The sequence below is a fragment of the Hypanus sabinus genome, chromosome 4, assembly GCF_030144855.1.
Source record: "Hypanus sabinus isolate sHypSab1 chromosome 4, sHypSab1.hap1, whole genome shotgun sequence".
Taxonomy (NCBI): Eukaryota; Metazoa; Chordata; class Chondrichthyes; order Myliobatiformes; family Dasyatidae; genus Hypanus; species Hypanus sabinus.
This window is the reverse complement of record NC_082709.1, coordinates 89,969,009-89,979,476: the sequence shown is the minus strand read 5'-3', so window position 1 is coordinate 89,979,476 and position 10,468 is coordinate 89,969,009.

Here is a 10,468-nt window from a genome sequence, read left to right as displayed (position 1 = left end):
TTCAAAGTCACCACGTCCCAGACAACACACACACCATCACCGTGTCCCATACAACCACCGTCATCGCATCTCATATACCCACACCCTCTGTCACCATGTCGCATACACACACACCTACTGTCACCGTGTCCCATACACCCACACCCACCGTCACCACATGCCACACACCCACAGCCAACATCACCATGAACCATACACCCACTCCCACCTTCACTGTGTCCCACACACACAACCACAGTCACCATGTCCCATACACACACATCCACCGTCACTGTGTCCCATAAACCTACACCCACCTTCACCGTGTCCCATACACACACACCCACCGTCACCGTGACCCATACACCCACCGTCACCATGTCCCATACACCCACAGCCAACATCACCATGAACCATACAAACCCTCTCCCACCTTCACCGTGTTCCACACACACAGACCCACCGTCACCGTGTCACATACACCCACTCCCACATTCACCGTGTCCCATACACACACACCCACCGTCACCGTGTCCCATACACCCACCGTCACCATGACCCAGACACCCACACCCACCTTCACCGTGTCCCATACACCCACACCCACTGTCACCATGTCCCATACACACACACCCACCGTCACCGTGTCCCAGACACACACACCCACCGTCACAGTGTCACATACACCCACTCCCACATTCACCGTGTCCCATACACACACACCCACCGTCACCGTGTCCCATACACCCACTCCCACATTCACCGTGTCCCATACACCCACTCCCACCTTCACCGTGTCCCACACACGCACAGCCAACATCACCAAGTCCCATACACCCACTCCCACCTTCACCGTGTCCCATACACACACACCCACCATCACCGTGACCCATACACCCACTCCCACCTTCACCGTGTCCCATACACGCACAGCCAACATCACCGTGTCCTATATACCCACACCCACCGTCACCGTGTCCCATACACCCACTCCCACCTTCACTGTGCCCCATACACACACACCCACCGTCACCGTGTCCCATACACCCACTTCCACCTTCACCGTGTCCCACACACGCACAGCCAACATCACCAAGTCCCATACACCCACTCCCACCTTCACCGTGTCCCATACACACACACACACCATCACCGTGACCCATACACCCACTCCCACCTTCACCGTGTCCCATACACGCACAGCCAACATCACCGTGTCCTATATACCCACACCCACCGTCACCGTGTCCCATACACCCACACCCACCGTCACTGTGTCCCATGCACCCACTCCCACCTTCACTGTGCCCCATACACACACACCCACCGTCACCGTGTCCCATACACCCACTCCCACCTTCACCGTGTCCCAAACACCCACTCCCACCTTCACCGTGTCCCATACACCCACTCCCACCTTCACCGAGTCCCACACACCCACTCCCACCTTCACCGTGTCCCATATACCCACTCCCACCTTCACCGTGTCCCACACACGCACAGCCAACATCACCAAGTCCCAAACACCCACTCCCACCTTCACCGTGTACCACACACGCACAGCCAACATCACCAAGTCCCATACACCCACTCCCACCTTCACCGTGTCCCATACACACACACCCACCATCACCGTGACCCATACACCCACTCCCACCTTCACCGTGTCCCATACACGCACAGCCAACATCACCGTGTCCTATATACCCACACCCACCGTCACCGTGTCCCATACACCCACACCCACCGTCACTGTGTCCCATGCACCCACTCCCACCTTCACTGTGCCCCATACACCCACTCCCACCTTCACCGTGTCCCAAACACCCACTCCCACCTTCACCGTGTCCCATACACCCACTCCCACCTTCACCGTGTCCCACACACCCACTCCCACCTTCACCGTGTCCCATATACCCACTCCCACCTTCACCGTGTCACACACACGCACAGCCAACATCACCGTCCCATACACCCACTCCCACCTTCACCGTGTCCCACACACGCACAGCCAACATCACCGTCCCATACACCCACTCCCAACTTCACCGTGTCCCATACACCCACTCCCACCTTCACCATGTCCCATACACACACACCCACCGTCACCGTGTCCCATACACCCACTCCCAACTTCACCATGTCCCATACACACACACCCACCTTCACCATGTCCCATACACCCACTCCCAACTTCACCATGTCTCATACACACACACCCACATTCACCGTGTCCCATACACACACACCCACCTTCACCGTGACCCATACACCCACTCCCACCTTCACCGTGTCCCACACACGCACAGCCAAACATCACCAAGTCCGATACACCCACTCCCAACTTCACCGTGTCCCATACACCTACTCCCACCTTCACCGTGTCCAATACACACACCGTCACCATGTCCCATACACCCACACCCACTGTCACCGTGTCCCACACACCCACTCGCACCTTCACCGTGTCCCATACACCCACCGTCACCATGTCCCATACACACACACCCACCTTCACCGTGACCCATACACCCACTCGCACCTTCACCGTGTCCCACACACGCACAGCCAACATCACCAAGTCCTATATACCCACACCCACCGTCACCGTCCCATACACCCACACCCACTGTCACCGTGTCCCACACACCCACTCGCACCTTCACCGTGTCCCATACACCCACCGTCACCATGACCCATACACACACACCCACCGTCACCGTGACCAACACTCACACAGCCAACATCACCATGAACCGTACACCCACTCCCACCTTCACCGTGTCCCACACACCCACAGCCAACATCACCGTGACCCAAACACCCACACCCACCATCACTGTGTCCCATACACACACACTCACCGTCACCGTGTCACATACACCCACACCCACCATCACTGTGTCCCATACACACACACCCACCGTCACCGTGACCCATACACCCACCGTCACCATGTCCCATACACCCACAGCCAACATCACCATGAACCATACAAACCCACTCCCACCTTCACCGTGTTCCACACACACAGACCCACCGTCACCGTGTCACATACACCCACTCCCACATTCACCGTGTCCCATACACACACACCCACCGTCACCGTGTCCCATACACCCACCGTCACCATGTCCCAGACACCCACACCCACCTTCACCGTGTCCCATACACCCACACCCACTGTCACCATGTCCCATACACACACACCCACCGTCACTGTGTCCCAGACACACACACCCACCGTCACCGTGTCACATACACCCACTCCCACATTCACCGTGTCCCATACACACACACCCACCGTCACCGTGTCCCATACACCCACTCCCACATTCACCGTGTCCCATACACCCACTCACACCTTCACCATGTCCCATACACACACACCCACGGTCACCGTGTCCCATACACACACACCCACAGTCACCGCATACCACACCACCGACACACACCGTCACCATGACCCAAACACGCACACCAAACATCACCATGAACCATACACCCACACCCACCGTCACCGTGTCCCATACACACACACCCACCGTCACCGTGTCACATACACCCACTCTCACATTCACCGTGTCCCATACACACACACCCACTGTCACCGTGTCCCATACACACACACCCACCGTCACCGTGTCCCATACACACACACCCACCGTCAGTGTGTCACATACACCCACCGTCACAGTGTCCCATACACACACACCCACAGTCACCGCATACCACACCACCGACACACACCATCACCATGACCCAAACACGCACACCAAACTTCACCATGAACCATGCACCCACTCCCACCTTCACCGTGTCCCACACACACAACCACAGTCACCATGTCCCATACACACACATCCACCGTCACTGTGTCCCATAAACCTACTCCCACCTTCACCGTGTCCCATACTCACACACCCACCGTCACCGTGACCCATACACCCACCGTCACCATGTCCCATACACCCACAGCCAACATCACCATGAACCATACAAACCCTCTCCCACCTTCACCGTGTTCCACACACACACACCCACCGTCACCGTGTCACATACACACACACGCACCTTCACCGTGTCCCATACACCCACACCCACTGTCACCGTGTCCCATACACACACACCCACCGTCACCGTGTCACATACACCCACACCCACTGTCACCGTGTCCCATACACACACACCCACTGTCACCGTGTCCCATACACACACACCCACCGTCACCGAGTCACATACACCCACTCCCACATTCACCGTGTCCCATACACACACACCCACCGTCACCGTGTCCCACACACCCAGACACATTGTCACCGTGTCCCATACATACACACCTACCGTCATCGTGTCCCATACACACACACCCACCGTCACCGTCACATACACCCACTCCCACCTTCACCGTGTCCCATACACCCACTCCCACCTTCACCATGTCCCATACACACAAACCCACCTTCACCATGTCCCATACACACACACACACCATCACCGTGTCCCATACACCCACACCCACCATCACTGTGTCCCATACACCCACCGTCACAGTGTCCCATACACACACACCCACAGTCACCGCATACCACACCACCAACACACACCATCATCATGACCCAAACACGCACACCAAACATCACCATGAACCATACACCCACTCCCACCTTCACCGTCCCACACACACACAACCACAGTCACCGTGTCCCATACACACACAACCACCGTCACTGTGTCCCATACACCTACTCCCACCTTCACCGTGTTCCATACACACACACACACACACCTCCACTGTGTCCCATACACACACAACCACAGTCACCGTGACCCATACACACACACCCACCTTCACCGTGTTCCACACACCCACAGCCAACATCACCGTGACCCAAACACCCACTCCCACCTTCACCGTGTCCCATACACCCACTCCCACCTTCACCGTGTCCCACACACGCACAGCCAACATCACCAAGTCCCATACACCCACTCCCACCTTCACCGTGTCCCATACACACACACCCACCATCACCGTGACCCATACACCCACTCCCACCTTCACCGTGTCCCATACACGCACAGCCAACATCACCGTGTCCTATATACCCACACCCACCGTCACCGTGTCCCATACACCCACACCCACCGTCACTGTGTCCCATGCACCCACTCCCACCTTCACTGTGCCCCATACACACACACCCACCGTCACCGTGTCCCATACATCCACTCCCACCTTCACCGTGTCCCAAACACCCACTCCCACCTTCACCGTGTCCCATACACCCACTCCCACCTTCACCGTGTCCCACACACCCACTCCCACCTTCACCGTGTCCCATATACCCACTCCCACCTTCACCGTGTCCCACACACGCACAGCCAACATCACCAAGTCCCAAACACCCACTCCCACCTTCACCGTGTCCCACACACGCACAGCCAACATCACCGTCCCATACACCCACTCCCACCTTCACCGTGTCCCACACACGCACAGCCAAACATCACCGTGTCCCATACACCCACTCCCACCTTCACCATGTCCCATACACACACACCCACCTTCACCGTCTCCCATACACCCACTCCCAACTTCACCATGTCCCATACACACACACCCACCTTCACCGTGACCCATACACCCACTCCCACCTTCACCGTGTCCCACACACGCACAGCCAAACATCACCAAGTCCGATACACCCACTCCCAACTTCACCGTGTCCCATACACCCACTCCCACCTTCACCGTGTCCCATACACACAAACCCACCTTCACCATGTCCCATACACACACTCCCACCTTCACCGTGTCCCACACACGCACAGCCAACATCACCGTGACCCATACACCCACTCCCACCTTCACCGTGTCCCATACACACACTCCCACCTTCACCGTGTCCCATACACACACACCCACCATCACCGTGACCCATACACCCACTCACACCTTCACCGTGTCCCATACACCCACTCCCACCTTCACCATGTCCCATACACACACACCCACCGTCACCGTGTCACATACACACACACGCACCTTCACCGTGTCCCATACACCCACACCCACTGTCACCGTGTCCCATACACACACACCCACCGTCACCGTGTCACATACACCCACACCCACTGTCACCGTGTCCCATACACACACACCCACTGTCACCGTGTCCCATACACACACACCCACCGTCACCGAGTCACATACACCCACTCCCACATTCACCGTGTCCCATACACACACACCCACCGTCACCGTGTCCCACACACCCAGACACATTGTCACCGTGTCCCATACATACACACCTACCGTCATCGTGTCCCATACACACACACCCACCGTCACCGTCACATACACCCACTCCCACCTTCACCGTGTCCCATACACCCACTCCCACCTTCACCATGTCCCATACACACAAACCCACCTTCACCATGTCCCATACACACACACACACCATCACCGTGTCCCATACACCCACACCCACCATCACTGTGTCCCATACACCCACCGTCACAGTGTCCCATACACACACACCCACAGTCACCGCATACCACACCACCAACACACACCATCATCATGACCCAAACACGCACACCAAACATCACCATGAACCATACACCCACTCCCACCTTCACCGTCCCACACACACACAACCACAGTCACCGTGTCCCATACACACACAACCACCGTCACTGTGTCCCATACACCTACTCCCACCTTCACCGTGTTCCATACACACACACACACACACCTCCACTGTGTCCCATACACACACAACCACAGTCACCGTGACCCATACACACACACCCACCTTCACCGTGTTCCACACACCCACAGCCAACATCACCGTGACCCAAACACCCACTCCCACCTTCACCGTGTCCCATACACCCACTCCCACCTTCACCGTGTCCCACACACGCACAGCCAACATCACCAAGTCCCATACACCCACTCCCACCTTCACCGTGTCCCATACACACACACCCACCATCACCGTGACCCATACACCCACTCCCACCTTCACCGTGTCCCATACACGCACAGCCAACATCACCGTGTCCTATATACCCACACCCACCGTCACCGTGTCCAATACACCCACACCCACCGTCACTGTGTCCCATGCACCCACTCCCACCTTCACTGTGCCCCATACACACACACCCACCGTCACCGTGTCCCATACATCCACTCCCACCTTCACCGTGTCCCAAACACCCACTCCCACCTTCACCGTGTCCCATACACCCACTCCCACCTTCACCGTGTCCCACACACCCACTCCCACCTTCACCGTGTCCCATATACCCACTCCCACCTTCACCGTGTCCCACACACGCACAGCCAACATCACCAAGTCCCAAACACCCACTCCCACCTTCACCGTGTCCCACACACGCACAGCCAACATCACCGTCCCATACACCCACTCCCACCTTCACCGTGTCCCACACACGCACAGCCAAACATCACCGTGTCCCATACACCCACTCCCACCTTCACCATGTCCCATACACACACACCCACCTTCACCGTCTCCCATACACCCACTCCCAACTTCACCATGTCCCATACACACACACCCACCTTCACCGTGACCCATACACCCACTCCCACCTTCACCGTGTCCCACACACGCACAGCCAAACATCACCAAGTCCGATACACCCACTCCCAACTTCACCGTGTCCCATACACCCACTCCCACCTTCACCGTGTCCCATACACACAAACCCACCTTCACCATGTCCCATACACACACTCCCACCTTCACCGTGTCCCACACACGCACAGCCAACATCACCGTGACCCATACACCCACTCCCACCTTCACCGTGTCCCATACACACACTCCCACCTTCACCGTGTCCCATACACACACACCCACCATCACCGTGACCCATACACCCACTCACACCTTCACCGTGTCCCATACACCCACTCCCACCTTCACCATGTCCCATACACACACACCCACCTTCACCGTGTCCCATACACCCACTCCCACCTTCACCGTGTCCCATACACCCACTCCCACCTTCACCGTGTCCCACACACGCACAGCCACCATCACCGTGACCCATACACCCACTCCCACCTCCACTGTGTCCCATACACACACAACCACAGTCACCATGACCCATACACACACACCCACCGTCACCGTGACCAACACTCCCACAGCCAACATCACCATGAACCGTACACCCACTCCCACCTTCACCGTGTCCCACACACCCACAGCCAACATCACCGTGACCGAAACACCCACTCCCACCTTCACCGTGTCCCATACACCCACTCCCACCGTCACCGTGTCCCATACACACACACCCACCGTCAGTGTGTCCCATACACACACACCCACCGTCACCGTGTCCCATACACCCACTCCCACCTTCACCGTGTCCCATACACCCACTCCCACCTTCACCGTGTCCCATACACACACACCCACCGTCACTGTGTCCCATACACACACACCCACCGTCAGTGTGTCACATACACCCACTCCCACCTTCACTGTGCCCCATACACCCACACCCACCGTCACTGTGTCCCATACACCCACACCCACCTTCACCGTGTCCCATACACACACACCCACCTTCACCGTGTCCCACACACGCACAGCCAACATCACCAAGTCCCAAACACCCCACTCCCACCTTCACCGTGTCCCATACACCCACTCCCACCTTCACCGTGTCCCATACACCCACCGTCACCATGTCCCATACACCCACTCCCACCTTCACCGTGTCCCATACACCCACTCCCACCTTCACCGTGTCCCATACACCCACTCCCACCTTCACCGTGTCCCATACACCCACTCCCACCTTCACCGTGTCCCATACACACACACCCACCTTCACCGTGTCCCACACACGCACAGCCAAACATCACCAAGTCCCATACACCCACTCCCAACTTCACCGTGTCCCATACACCCACTCCCACCTTCACCATGTCCCATACACACACACCCACCGTCACCGTGTCCCATACACCCACTCCCACCTTCACCGTGTCCCATACACACACACCCACCGTCACCGTGTCCCATACACACACACCCACCGTCACCGTGTCCCATACACACACACCCACCGTCACCGTGACCAACACACCCACAGCCAACATCACCATGAACCGTACACCCACTCCCACCTTCACCGTGTTCCACACACCCACAGCCAACATCACCGTGACCAACACACCCACAGCCAACATCACCATGAACCATACACCCACTCGCACCTTCACCGTGTCCCACACACACAACCACAGTCACCATGTCCCATACACACACATCCACCGTCACTGTGTCCCATAAACCTACTCCCACCTTCACCGTGTCCCATACACACACACCCACCGTCACCGTGACCCATACACCCACCGTCACCATGTCCCATACACCCACAGCCAACATCACCATGAACCATACAAACCCTCTCCCACCTTCACCGTGTTCCACACACACACACCCACCGTCACCGTGTCACATACACCCACTCCCACATTCACCGTGTCCCATACACACACACCCACCGTCACCGTGTCCCATACACCCACCGTCACCATGTCCCAGACACCCACACCCACCTTCACCGTGTCCCATACACCCACACCCACTGTCACCATGTCCCATACACACACACCCACCGTCACCGTGTCCCAGACATACACACCCACCGTCACCGTGTCACATACACCCACTCCCACATTCACCGTGTCCCATACACACACACCCACCGTCACCGTGTCCCCATACACCCACTCCCACATTCACCGTGTCCCATACACCCACTCACACCTTCACCATGTCCCATACACACACACCCACCGTCACGGTGTCCCATACACACACACCCACAGTCACCGCATACCACACCACCGACACACACCGTCACCATGACCCAAACACGCACACCAAACATCACCATGAACCATACACCCACTCCCACCGTCACCGTGTCCCATACACACACACCCACCGTCACCGTGTCACATACACCCACTCTCACATTCACCGTGTCCCATACACACACACCCACTGTCACCGTGTCCCATACACACACACCCACCGTCACCGTGTCCCATACACACACACCCACCGTCAGTGTGTCACATACACCCACCGTCACAGTGTCCCATACACACACACCCACAGTCACCGCATACCACACCACCGACACACACCATCACCATGACCCAAACACGCACACCAAACTTCACCATGAACCATACACCCACTCCCACCTTCACCGTGTCCCACACACACAACCACAGTCACCATGTCCCATACACACACATCCACCGTCACTGTGTCCCATAAACCTACTCCCACCTTCACCTTGTCCCATACTCACACACCCAACGTCACCGTGACCCATACACCCACCGTCACCATGTCCCATACACCCACAGCCAACATCACCATGAACCATACAAACCCACTCCCAC